At 42.5% G+C, this 15163-nt stretch overlaps 1 protein-coding gene and 1 long non-coding RNA gene across 2 annotated transcripts in view; one reads left to right on the forward strand and one right to left on the reverse strand.

The window, feature by feature from the left end:
- The window catches only part of LOC112460342 (cullin-3-B-like), a 124766-nt gene that overhangs the window by 37828 nt on the left and 71775 nt on the right, over positions 1-15163 (reverse strand). The gene's annotated exons all lie outside the window — the stretch shown is intronic.
- On the forward strand, positions 13253-14610 carry LOC112460344. The gene is made up of 3 exons (XR_003041432.1): positions 13253-13928; positions 14007-14137; positions 14520-14610. It is a non-coding gene; the product is annotated as an uncharacterized LOC112460344 (long non-coding RNA).

The raw sequence follows: 15163 nt of genomic DNA on the forward strand, positions 1-15163 counted from the left end.
AGCAACTTGCTCATCTCGCGCAAAGATCGATAACTTGTGCAGTTATTACGAACTTCTCACCTTCGTTAATCCTCAACCTGCTAAATCTACTCTTCCAACAGCAATTTCATGCTGCTGGTCAAAATACAGAGTGGTAAATGTTGAAAATTTGACTTTTTTCTTGCGCGGTCTTCGGATTGTATTCGATGGGACGGTCTTCAGATCAAGAGACACGGTAGTGTCTCGCGCCAAGTACACGCGAAGCGAGACCGCACCGTGACTCTTTTACGCGAACGCACGAGTTGCATGGGATCCCTCGAATATTCCGGTTCCCGAACGCGAAAGATTATAAATGAAAAGAACCTGCCGTAAAAATGCGGCTGCGTCTAAATTAGTATAATATTTCAGTTCTTTGGGAATTTTTCATTTTTCACAAGTTTAATAAATTACTGAGGTTTATCTTCATAAAAATCTTAACCATAATTATAGTATTTACGTCATAATTCTGTAATATAGAAGTCTCCCTTAAATATACCGAAATATACGTAAAAGAATCGACCTCCCCCCTCGCTACAATTTCAATCTCCGTCTTACGCCGCGTCGTTATTACCGACACCCTTCAGGCAATCGGCTCTTCCGCCTCAATCCTTTCGAGTTAATGACCGCGAATGAAATCGGAGCACTCCGCTTACACCGAGTTCCCTGTATGTATAACGACCTTAAAATAAAGGGCGGAGATCTCCGAGAGAAGAGAAGGGAACGAAGAAAGGAAGGAAGGAAGGAAGGAAAGCGCTGAGAAAGGACGTACGACGTCCCAGGCCTTTCGCGGCGACCGGGCAGGATCGATGGAGCGCGATTGAGGGTCCTCGAAGACAGGATCCGTCCTTCGACCTATATACCACCCGCCCGAAAGCGCGCGCGCACGTATAAAAACTTGCGCGGCCTGTCGACTTCCGGTCCCCCGGACGCCCAATGCAGCCGGGGCTTTAAGCTCGCTCCGGGGAAGCCTCGGGAGTTTTTACGAGCGCAGTTTATGGAAGCAAGCCAGCTGTGCTCGCGATAAACCCGCTGTACCTATCTACGGTGTGTGCACACGCATTCGCACGAAGACATACGGGACACATACGTGCACACAAAAACCCACACACAAATGCGTGCATTCGAGAGCAGGGCGCTGTGCACACCAACGAAAAGCGCACCAAGCGCGTTCGAATGCATCGCGGATATATGCACATATGGATTTCGCAGGTAGATACACGAATCACGCACACACATATAAAATCGCAACACACAACCACATACGAACGTTGCATCGTGCATGCATGTGCGTTGCCCGAGCCGCGTCGCTCGCGCGAATGGTTGCGCCGCCGTGCCAAAAACTTCCGTTTACGATCGCACCGAAAATGTTGATTGGAGCATCGCGATGTGAGCGACGCGTGACGCTGAAACGTTACCGTCGGATTTATCGGCGTTTATTCCTCTCGCACGCGTTTACGTTCGCAAGGTACAGTTAAATAAATCGAGATTTTTAGATCACAAAAATACGCCGGTCTTTAGAAAGGTTTTTCGCAAAATGCAAAATAGACGTGATCTATCTCAAAAACATTTTGCGGTACAATATAAATTACGGGCATGTAAAAAGTATGACTGATAATAATATAAAAAAATATTGTAAATTATTGCTAATATTAAAAAAAAAATTTATTGGAAAAGCTAGCGCGCACAAAGACAAGGAAGATCGGGTGAATCCCTATGCTTGGTGGCGCGAAAAAAATCAACAATCTCCGGCTTAACGCCTCCCGTTGCTTTCGTCTACTTTCTCGCGGAATGAATGACTTTAAATCCCGCGTTCGTGGGAGCTCCCGTGTTCGAGTGGGCGGTGAATGGTTGTATTCTTTGGTGTTAGTGGAGGCCGCGCGACGACCTTTCAACCGCACCCAGCTTGAGTCGCTGTTAAGACCCATGGGAGGAAATTGACACGAGCAGTTCTCTCAGGAAATGATCCGCATAAGCGATATCGGATCAAGTTAAGCCTCTTACATATTGCTTGCTCGTGCTAAAAAAGGCATCATCGGAGAGTCGCTCGTCGTATTTCGTGCGGGAGCTGATTAATCGCGCCCAACCGGTTATCGCTGTCGCAATTGCGGCGCATGAAGAAAAAGTTCCTCGGCGAATGATAAAGCGACGATAATCGGCGCATACGAAATTGTCCGCGCGTAACGCGTGACGCGGATGATGAGGACGCGGCCGAGCGCGTTTCTATACGGCACGGGATTTTATCGAGGGGATTAAACGACGCCGACGGAACGCACGGCGCACGGGGGTGGCGGACGACACGTTTGACCGAAATGTAAATTCGGTCACGTCGAATTAAACCGACCGTCCTGCAGGCGCCAGTCGCGCTCGATGCGCGACGCGAGGGCGTCAATCACGAATGCACAAAATGTGTTTTCAAACGCGATTGACGTCAAACGACACGCACACCGAGCCTTCAGAATTTAGCGAATAATTCCGCGCGATATCACATTCCTTCCGTTAATATTCGGCCGATGACGTGCTTTTATAAATCCGGGATTTTATTTATTTTATATTTTAATTGCGCTTATTCTCTCGCTGCACATTTAAGTCTATAAATAAATAAATAAATAAATATATATATATATATTTAAATCTATAAATATATAAATAAATAAATATATATATATATATATATATATATATATATATATATATATATATAGAACAATGAAATATTAATCAATATGAAACTATTTTTTTTGCAAGAATATAAATTTCACAACTGAATAATTTTAGCTATAATAATCTCGTTATCCTTTTCATCACTCTTTTCTAATAATTAATATGGATTATTAATCATTAGTCATTATTCATATATGTGACGTGCTCGACTTTCCGCTATATTTCGCCAGATGAATAAATTAATTAATAAAGAAGAAGTTTATGATGCTCGATGGAATAAATAACGCACCACGAGGAAATTCTAAGCTCCTGGCATACGTTCGATACTTAAGGATCTTGCACTCTGCGGCAACAAATTTCGGTGGATTTACTCCATTATTTACGGCGGGCGCAATTGACGGCCACGTCGTTGGCATAGGTATCCGAATTTGTCTTCGCGGGGACACGAAGACGAGTCGGAAAAGAAATATAACCCGGCGTCGGAGCCAGAGGAAGCCGGGGGATTCTCACGCATGAAAGAGGGATCGTGACGGAAGGTCACGCTGCATCTGCGACGAGGCGGACTTCGTTCTCTCGGGACGGCTCCAAAAAGTATGCACATACGAAAGCCGCTCTATTTACGAACAGGGTGAGAGCAAAAAGATCCTTCCCACCCGCAGAAAAGTAAGATAAAATTAATATTGTTTTTATTTGATTATTATTAATATCGCCATCTTCGGAATGCAAAACGTATTTTGCGAATAAATGAACTATATTTTAGGAAATAAAACGCGAAATTAAGCGATTTCTCTTAATCTTCCCTCGGAACTTCGAATTTAAACTCCAAAGCGTTTAATTGGAAGATCTTTTAGACGCTTTCAAGTTTGCAAAATATCGCGACGTTTTTAGATCGGAATAATTCGATAAAGTTCTGTCGAAAGTATAATTTCTCCGGATACGAAACATCGACGAATCGCAAAGTGGCGACATTTTCTGGAACGTTCACATCGGCACGCGGTGGCATCTTCTAGAATAGATAGAATCCGCATGTCAGTTAGCGGCTGCCAAGTTGAGAGAACTTACGTTCCAGCTTCGCTACGTACGCTCTCAATTAAATACCGTCATTTTGGAATCTCTGACAAGCGCCAGGAATAAGCGCACGATCCCTTGGAGAGATTTTGCGGTTGCGTCTATATCCAAGTCCGTCCAAGAACGAAGCAACTTAATTCCGACCTACCCAGAGAGAAAATTTCCTGGCTTATTTAAACCTTTCATTATTGTTATTTCCGCTTATTGCTTTTACTTTAGTATTATAAAGCTATTTAAAGAAAAAAAAACATTGTGTAGTAGTTAATTGCGAAGTTTGGAATCTTTAGCAAGAAGAAAATCTCAAGTTCTTCTCGAAACATACTTTCTGTTAAAAATTTCTCATAGAACTGTTCGACGTGTGCAAAAAATACGCAACGATCGGGTGACAAGTTGAATTGCGATTCGATTATCCGGTAATGCAAATGCGATCGAAAACAGCCGCGGTTTATCGGATCACACGGTGAGTATTGCCGACGTTGAGAGGAAGATGTGAGACAGGACAGATGATGGTACGCCAGCAGGCAGAGATCTCTCGCGTCTCTCCGATCTTCTCCGTGACACCGCCGGTTTTCTCCGCGCCACGCATGTGCATGTGTTACCGTACGGACACGTGCCACCGCGCGTATGCGTACGTGTGTTATCGGCACTGGCCGAGACAGGTTGACTATCGGACGTTTTACATCGGCGGGGGAAAAGCCGTTCGATTAGACGGTTCTCCGCGCGCGGACAAATTATGCAAATCGCGGGAAACCGGTCCCCGCAGTAATCTCGCGCCGCACGCGGCATTATCGCGGGGTTCTCGTCGGGGTTTTTAATCGATTTTAAAATAAACCGACCGATTAACGAAAGATAACGGAGGCGTGTCAAAGGGTTAATTGAATCGCTCGAAATTTATCGGTAGATCGGCCAGCAATCCCGCAATCGGCTTTACAGACTTTATTCGCGCGAGTTATAGGCCAAGGGAATATACGGAGTATATTAAAAGATCGGATTTTCTCTAATATGATGCGCTTTCCGCTGAATTTTTGTGAGAATTTTTTTATTAAAAAAAAAGGCCGGTCTAATTAAATTTTTTTAGCAATAAAAGTTGATGAACGAAAATTAATATAATAAAACTTTATTTTTCTCTTATTTTAAATACATTTCCATTGAATAAAATTTTATATTGCATTCTTACGCACACGAGACTCAAATATCGAAGCATATCTAATCTCTAATTTTCTGTATTTAAGTTTTATTGACTTCACAGCTATAATTAAGTATTCGCGTGTCGCTTACAACGTTTACAGCTAATCTTTTATCTATGGACGCGAAAAGTGGCGAACGCCGCACGCTAATCATTATCATAACCGGATCCAGTGTTAACAACACTACTCTTAACGTATCTCGAGCTCGAGATCATATAACGATCGGCTATCGCGAATAAATTGCGTTTAACAAATTCCGCGGATGCCGTCGAACGTTGTTCGTGCCAGCGCGGTCGATATATATCTCCGTCGTTTACCCAGTGGCGTATATACAAATTTTTTTTAATCACCTCAACGATGTTTTTTTACAATCAGATGACCAATCGTGTGTCGCGGCAATACGTAACAATACGTCGTTATGTGTCCAGAAAAAAGACATGAATATTAAATACCCGGACACCTCATACCGAAATCTTGAAATGGAAGAGTGTATGAAAAAAATGTTTGCGTCGTATAAAAACCGTGCGTAAAAAGAGGAAATGTATGAGTCAGGGAAAGAATAATGACCGTCATAAATTTACTCGGATTCTGAGTTATATGCTGACACGATTTTTACATGGATTGCATGGAGATACAACATGTCAGCAGAGATACCAAAATACGCCACTGCCTTCGTGTGTATAACGTTGCGCCGTACGGGCACATGCGCGCGCGAGTGCACGGAGCGCGCCAGACGACCGGCGCCACGAGGAATCCCCACGCACACCTGAATGCCGACCGAATGGCGACCGCTTGCGTAAGAGTCCGACGAACGATCGCCGGAGTCGAGTCATTCTAAGATTTCCGCTCGCCAGCCGACCGGCCGGCGGCCCTGGCCGGTCGCGTGAGCCGAGTTGGGAAAGTCTCGGGAAAATTCAGAGAGTTGGCAATGCATTTGTAACTCGAATATCCCGATACTTTTTAGACCAACGATCCTAAATGTCGCATATATTATTAAGCGTCACTTAAATGAACTTGGAAAATCTAAAAACAGTTGTCTTTAAATGCTCAGGCGATAGTGTTGCGCATTACCATACATATAATACATATTTTCTATTTCATTATATCCCGTATTTCATAAGCAATTCCGCAAATTGTTCAAGCAAATTTCGATTTTAATATTAACGCGCCACTCGAGGCTTCTTTGGTTATCGTAAATTTTTATTCTAGTTGGGAATGCGGATGACAAGCGTCATAATTTGTCAACGTGTCGTGGTATCATCAGTGATTGCACGGTACGTCGAAACTTCCGCAACGGGAAATGCAGCTGTTATACTAGTTAACTATAACGAGGAACTCGCTGCTACTGCTATTATACACCAACGATAGCTGGATAGGGACACGACTGTTTAATAAGTCCGTACGCATACGGATTACAAGAAATTTTTTGCGGCTGATTAATCAGCGATACGGCGCTGATGCGACGAGGAAGACTTCGCACTCGCTCATTACACTCTTCTTTATTACACATCCTGATTATGCGCTCGCCGCGCGCGATCCTTGAACCTCATAGGAATCACAACTCCAAGGTCTGTTCTTACCGCACGTATAATCCCGCGCAGTTATCGAGGTTTTTCATCGCGAATCATCATCGTGCGCGTAACTGTCGCGCGCGTTTGCACATGTCTATCCGGTAAAGATAGAGTCCGACTTCAGCTGTTACAATCTACATATTCTATATATAAGTCTGTTCAGTTCGTGATGCATTTCTCTGCGTAGAATAATTCTGAATATCTTAAAATACATGACAAAATGATTATATATGCCCGCATCTAAAATGCATAGGAACAATAATTTACCACAGCACCTTCACAGAAATAACTGTATGAATAGACACATTTGCATATTTATCTTGATATAATTTTAATGTAACTATTTTTTGCATTTTTTTTTTTTGGTAAAGATTTATGATAATATTACATCACTTATGCATTGCCTGCGAAAAGCCAGTAATACAATCAGTGTCTTTTACGAAGCTGGAAGAAAGTTTCTGAATAGAAATGAGAAGGCCAATTATATTATCTCTATATTAAAACATTTTTCACACGAGTACTTGTTCACACCAATACACCAATATTATCTCTAATGCAAGCATTTGTTTGACAATTAAATCTGTTTTCAATTTTCGTTGTGCTACTTTTATCGAAATTTATTCCCAGTCACAGCAAATCTGCAGAGAACACATTTTTTACCCTGACTTGTAGGTCTTCCACGAAATCGTAACGTTTTGCTAGCGAAATGCAAATGAGTCACGAATCGTTGAACAGACGAGTTGTCGTTTGTCGTCGCCGTCGTTAACTGAACGATCCCAAACGTAGCGTTGATCGCGGATCTCGCGCAACAAAGCGTGAATTACTACAGGCTCGTTGCATACATTACACGCCGATATCCCCATTAACGCGTCGTCGAAACGTAAATAAACGGGACGTGCGCGGAGTCGAGCTTGCGGCCTTCGGAAGAGAAAAGGCCGCGGCAGAATCGGGTCCTAACCGCGGCTTTACCGTAAATTCTCTTACACAAGAGTTATCCCGTGGTATGCACGCGTGAGTGTTACCTCACGAAGGCAAGAGAGGCGTGCCCACGCATGCTTCTCGAAAACCCGAAGGCCCGAACGCACGCTGTCGCGACAATTATAATTATTTATTCGCCCTCATTGCGACGAGAGGATCAACGAGAGTCCCGACATCGATATTTCCAAGTCCTTCGAAGAGACAGCTTGAATCTCGTCGAATTCACGCTCTCGAAATATTTAGAACGAATCCACGACATGGTACTGTCAGCAAGAACGCGCTCATTAAAGATCAAGAAATTAGAAAGACTGCACTCAGATTCGGAGGGAGTTAAATAGATTTGTAAAAATTACGAACGGGAATTATAGCATTAAATAAATATTAAATTGTATTATTAAATAATATTAAATACATAAATGGAAAATGTGCCTATACGTTATACGATCAGGCTGGATCTTTTGTGCCTATAATAATGTTATTCGCGTGAATTTACGTACATTTGTCGCTTAGCAAATCACGCGCCGTTACTATCTGTCTTGAAACGCAGTCTAGAGTTGAAGTTAGAATAGTACCTACAATCATTATTGATTAAATCATTGATAATCAACTTAATAATACCGATACTAATACGAACCACTTTAGAACCACTGCAAAGGATATGTTGCGAAAAATCGCCCGACCGCATATTGGCACATTTCCTATTTACTTGATTGTTATCATAAACGGTCATGACTCACTTAATACGATATTAAATATGATTAATTAAAGGTCATATACTTTCAGAGATTGAATCAAAATCTATCAAAGTGGACTTAACGGCGTTAACGCTATTACTGTGTAAAATTGTTCAAGCACAATGCCTGCATTTCCTGAAATGTTGATAGTCAACATACCGTGAGTCACCGGAGCATCTCGATTAAATCAGAGCACGAGAATCGCTCGTGTACGTGGAAGGAATTGAGCACTGTCCCATGGTGCGATCTCGATGAGGTCATTTCAGCCTGGCTTCTGTCAAATCGATTCAGGACTGATCGCGAATGTACGGCCGGATGCGATCAAGTCGCATCACCCACGAGGGCGTTCGGTATTTAATTGTATGGAAATTAGCCACCGCGTGGAAATGTATACACGCGCAAGGTTAACACGTACGTCAAATCACCTTCTATTGTTTTCTCTCTATCTCACGGTCGTAAAACGTGCTCTGTTTAGGCGGTGGGTATTCTCGACGGCGATCAGATCAGACGGATTGAAAATATCGAAATAGAAAAGCGATCGGAAGTATCAGATCTCCAATTCGCGATTGTTCGATGATCGATATAGCTATTATACGGTACGCTATCATTAATATATTTTTCGAGTGATATTGCTAGTCGGAAACAATCGCTATTATTGTCGATCTGTGATTGAGAGCGTAATTAATTACAGATCAACTGCGGTAGGTCCGTACCTTTCACGAACCTTTATTTCACGTTCCACCATTTTAGGGACGTATCATTATGTAGCATTCATAGATATCCAATATCTGTTTTGTGTGCGAGCTACACATCAGGCTAAAAAAGATAAAAGAAAGATAACTGAGATAATATGGGATTATCTCCAAGTCTTTAAACCTTTCTGTGAATAACTTATTATTAATATCTTCGATAGAACGTATTCAGGCCAGTCATCATTATCCGAGAGACAGAAATGTGGGACGCCGTATAAACAAGTTCGTTTCGGTGATTTTACTTTCGAATGGCAAGGGCGAAAGATAGAGGGCTCTGGGATAAAGTTGATCGAAAACGGGCGAAGGATAAGGAAAACCTGGATGGAACGAGTTGCTCAAAGTTACTCCGGAGCACAGCGGCTGTTCTGGGAATTGGGGAAGCCCTCTCGTTTCTCCGTTGTGCGAGGTTATTCTCCGGTGTCCCGGGATCTAGGAATAGAACTCTACTTACAGCATCACCGTTTCTCTTCTCTCCCTCTCTCTCTTTTTCGTAGCCGCAGGGACATGACGAGCAACGGCTAAGGTGTCGTTCACAACCGACCGACCGTCTGTCATCGTTGACCATGCGTCTCGTTTTCTCCATTCACAAAGCTCCCCACGCCGTACGACTGCTGTGTTATTGTTCTTGATTGAATGACTTTTGCAGAGAGTAGTAAGAACATCCTAAGTTTTTTTCTTTAAACACGCAGAGAAACCCTAGCCACGTAGCACAGGTATCGTTCTATAATTTGGCATGAATTAAAGGAATTCGTAAAATTGCCGTAAATCACAATCCTGTAAATAAAAGAGATAGATATTGTTTAAGTAAATTTCTCTAGAATTTTAAGTTGAAACTTCATCATGTCGTTAACATGAAGACGTTTACATAAAGACACGTCCGTCAATTTGTTACAATGATTAGAAACAAGAAAAAACCTTTGAGTAGCCGACGTTGATCGTGGCTATTTCTATCTCCTGTCACAGGCATATATATCGGGCGACACAACGAACATAACAGGCTAATGAAAGAAAAAAGCCAAGGAGAGAAAGAGATAGGAGCGAATCCTAAAGCACTACATAGTTTGCGAGCACGACCCCGAATTGACGATTTAAGAATCAGCTTGGCTCCTTTCTGACCCCGATTCCCATGGAATTCCTAGAAAGCCTGATCTTTGCTCGAGGTTCGAGCGAGCTGCATTCTTCTGCATTCGCTCTTCGAGTGCATCGCGCTCGGTCAAATCAATTCCGGCGATTACTGAATTGCTTAGATTTCCGCGAAATAATGGAGTAAAGCATCTGCATTTTACGTATTCAAATGTATCAGAAGACAGTAAAGCAAGAGAAATACAAGATTTGAAATATCATAAAATATAATTGCATCTTTCGAAAAAATTTAAAATATCTCTCTTCAATCTTGCAAAAATACGCGACAAGCTCTCTTATATCGGTGAAATATGCGAAAAATTGTAGATTTTTAAGTTCAGGAATTACGTCTATCACGAAGCTTATTAACGTCAGAGACATGATATCCCATGGTTGTACCATCTTCATAAATTTTTATGCAACTGATGCGCAAATCGTTTTTAGACGATATTTTTATCGCTATTTGCAACAGCTCTCCAATATTATTCTTCTCTCTTTTTTGTATTTTCCAATAATTGACCCATTTCTCTTAATTATCGTAAAAAAAAAAAAAAACCAATGTAGTCAACAACGTTCTCGATTTTCCGGAAAAAACTAATCTTCCTGCAATACAATGTTCAAAAGACAGTTGCGACGGAGAGGAAATATCGCAAAGACGTCGCCGGAACATCCTTCGGTAAATCAAATTAAGCGCACGACAAAAACAGGCTCTACTCTCCGTGAAAGCAACCAGGGAGATCCGCGACTAGAATTCGGTCAAACGTGAGCGTTACGAGGTGAACGTGAGATGACCCTGGTCCTCCTGGTTATCGCAACCTCGTTTCCACCCGCTCTTCTCCTTCTGCGAAACTGTCGACGATGGAGAAATCTGACGAAACGTCCTTGCTGGGACAAAGAAAAAAAGAGTGTTTTTGCCGCCGCTGCTTTCAAGATCGTAATTTATTTGCGTCCGATGCATCGTCGCGATTTGTAAAACTTATTTATACTTTACGTTAACTCGCGTTAACCGAACGGTGACAGATGTAATTAGAATTTACATAACAGCGCGGCCTTCTGCGCGTCAACTATAAGATAGAGTAGATAGACAATATTATTTGTCTATCTTATAGTTGACGCGCTTCGCTAATGCTTTTTTCTCTTGACATAAGACAAATTTGAAACTATATCCGCGCTTGAACTGCATTTAGAATTCAGAATACGTGTGACTACGTTTGATTAAACAAACCACGACGCATTTCCGTCGTTTCTGCGTAACCGAGGCATCGCTCGCGCTGTAATTGCGTTTCATGACAGTACGCATTGTATTGTACCAGACGATCTCGCCGTCGATCGATCTCTTAGTCGGCGCCGCTGGCATGAATCACGTTCACATTCAGACGATGTTCGTTCTCTCCTCGAGCGATCTTCGATCACCGGTGAGAGGTAGCGGATCTCATTAAGACATCTCAGCGCGGCACAAGTTTAATATTGAAAAACGTTGCAAAATATACATCGTAGCAAATTAATAGATTTCTATATTATACAGCTTTAAAAATTTCTACACACATATTATATATCTTAATAAATTCGCCCAAAATTTCGAATAACGTTCTCGTCGCACTCCTGTCACGTCGTATGCGCGTGATTCAATTTCGAGCGGCTCTCTTAAATTGAACAGCCCGAGAGAGCGTTATGATTCACACCGGAATCCAGATGACGCCGAATAACCACATTCTCGTGGAGCGAAGAGGAGGAGGACACGAGGGACGAATGTGTAACGGAGAAGAAGAGGAGAAGCACAAGCCGCTACAGACGCGCGTGTATTTATATGCGCACGGTTAGTGACGTGCACACGCATACGACAGCACGCTTACGCGCGCATGGAACGCGACACGCAGGCACAACGCCGACGCGGGGCGCCGGCCGTCTCGCTCGGCGAGGTTCCTGGCGTCAGCCTGTCGGGCCTCCTGGGTCCCTCCTTGAGCTTCTACCCATCGAATCTATGACCCTCCCTCTTCTTTCTCTCCAATACGGCGTCTCGTTCCCGCGGTCGCCCGTTTTCTCGCTCGCTCTCACACGCAACGGAGACGCTTTTCAATTATTCGCCGCAGCGCACTTTAAATTCCAGGCTTTAGAAACGAACCATGATTGGGTTAGACACTGATCCTACTATTTTGCAAGTTACATCGTTACACCCTATGGGCTAATTTTATTTATCTTTATTTAAATTATTTACTTTTTTATTCCATGGTCGATAAGATTTTAATGTCATTTGCGGATATTCGCAGTATGTATTTTTAATTATTTTATTTCCTTGAAATATTATGCGCCTATAATTATTCTTTCGGTGCAAAAGAAATATCTAAGATTAATAAAACTTGTACAAAATTAATAAATTTTGCACAAAGGTTTTAATAAAAGCCTTTCTTCGTTTCATACTCAGTTCTTCATTTTCTCTTAAGAGAAAAAGAAAGAGTTCATATATTTTTTTTTTATTATACATATACGAATCTCTTATTCTATTATCGTTAATTTTGCTTATTCTTTCTCTGACAAAACTTGCTCCAAAATAAATAGATTCTTCTCTTTCTTCATTTTCTCTTTTCGCGCATCACGTTCTCTCGTCTCGCAGATTGGAAATAGCACGAACGCAATTCTCTGTTACCCCGCGAACACTTTCGCAAAGACACGCACACCAGAACACCGCGATGCCCTCCTGGTGCGTCTGCAGAATGGCTAGTCTAGAGTCCGAGTTACGATATCGTCGTCTGCGGCGGCTGCGGTTACGCTAGGGCATGTTGCGCAAGGTAAATCGAAGAGCTTTCCCTCGACACATAATGGCTGGCACTTAAACAATATATTTTTCTTTGCGGAAATATCTTCTATAATAACATCAAGAATTTCTTTTCTCTCTCCAGAAGAAAATATCATATATTTATGATTCCACTATTTCCATTTAATATGATCACCAATTCGTGTATCAAATTTCTAAAAAATTTCATCTTACCTTATCAGATTCATATATACTTCTAAGTACAGTTCTTATTTTTCAAATAAGCTCCTGTACGTGAACTTATTATAGGATTCGATTCGAGAAATTAACGTCGCGTGTAAAATTACATTAGAAATCCAATTAACTAAATGTTTTTGATTAATATTAATTAAATTTTTATCACCTGCTCACGTCACACACGACATCCTCGCCTGCATCACCCTTGCGGCCGTTCGTATGCTTATCGAACTGGAAGTAATACACGCCAGCGATCTCTCACCCTCTCACATATGCGAGCGACCTCTCGCCCTCCCTTACGCGCGAATGAATCTCTCGCGATCGGCCTTTCGCGCACGCACAATCTCACGCAGCGACGCACATGCACTTTTATCGCATCTCTCGCCTCGCGCGCTCGCATAATGATTTTCACATATGCACACAACCGAGATATTGCCATTGATGCTGTTCGAAAATTATTTTAAAAGCCATTAATGTCAACGTCAATCTCTTTGAAACTATCTCGTTATTCCGTAGACTCTTGCGTTTATTCATCGTGATTTTGAAAAGGAAATTAATAAATTATCACAGGGTAATTTTGCATATACATATGTTATAAATAAAGATAGTGGTGCTATATGTGTGTGAACGCAAGATTAATTCGTGGGACGACGGTGTACCGTAAATGTGCACCTCCGTAACGCGCATGCGACATAATTCACCGGCGGAGCAGCCTTGAGAGGAATAAATAGACGAAACATTAAAGCGGCCATGAAATCATCTCGAATTAGAGTAGCGTCGTCGCTCGACCACGCTCGCACGTGCGGTAACGTCGGGACGGCGTCGCATGGTCAACCTCGTAACCTCACGTACGTATTCCCTCCGTCTGTCCACACGGTCTCTTTACGTGGGAGGAAGGTATATAATACAAATGCATACATTCGCAGATCGGCACATGCGTCAATGGTCAATCTGCCAAGCCGCGGTATCCCGTCGTTCCTGATTCGTCACTGTGACACGTCGTTTACCGCCAGACAACGATCGACCGCCGTGCGACGGTAGTGCATGCTCAATCAAGGTAATTGTGAGGTAAATGTGGCGTTCGCAGTATCCTCCCGAACAATAAAAGTAATACGACATTCATAATTAATTGTATCAATCGCAATTAAACATATTGTCAGAGCTCGTCAATCTGCAATCAAAACTTATCGCATTCTTAAATTAAACAAAATTATAAATTAAAATTTCTACAACTGAAAACTGGAGCGGTGAAAATTATGAAACATGCATATATATAAATATAAAATGTATGCATCAATATGTTGCATAGAAACCGTGATTTGATGGTCTCGGCGCGAGGAATACTACGTGCGTTTTGCGATATAAAATATAAACCAGTTAAATAATTACACACTACGTATCATTATACTACGTACAATACTCATGTGGTTCGCTGTTAGATAACAGTTGCATTAGCGTTCCGGAGAGAGATCGAGCGAGCGTGGCCGGCTGGATAGTTTAAATGTCACGGGGAATATCACCGCTCGGGACGATCGATGAATCAACAACCTGATGCCAGCCGGCTCGCTGGAGGAGAAGAACGGTCACGGTGTGTATATCCTACGTGACCCGCAGCCCTTTGCCGTGTCTCGTCGAGATCCGCCGCCGCAGTTTATTATTGCATCACGGAGCCGCCACGCTTTTGAACCGCGACTTCGTACAACTCACAAGTCTCTCATCGGCGATTGGATTCAAGTTGTCACGAGAAACGTCATAATACCTCGTCGTTTTCCGGGTAATTTCGCAACGAGATACAGGCCCGGGATAAATGATATACCTACTGACAAAGAGCATCGAGACGAGACGTCGCTGGCGGTGCAACGCGCTCGTTGCCGCGTGCCAAATGTTCGTATTCTCGCTAAATGCGACTGCCTCGCGTCTCGTCGTGCAATTCTAATACCGACATTAGATGTGTATTAAGGCAAAGCAGACCAAGCAACTATTCCGAATGAATGTGGGCTTTTGCTTTGATGTACTGACAAGGAAGGATTCGTTGATGTATTTTTTGTTAATTAAAAGATACAAATGAACTCTATATAGCTTT

Source organism: Temnothorax curvispinosus, unplaced genomic scaffold (assembly GCF_003070985.1).
Source record: "Temnothorax curvispinosus isolate PA1 unplaced genomic scaffold, ASM307098v1 QBEX01010452.1, whole genome shotgun sequence".
NCBI classification, from domain to species: domain Eukaryota; kingdom Metazoa; phylum Arthropoda; class Insecta; order Hymenoptera; family Formicidae; genus Temnothorax; species Temnothorax curvispinosus.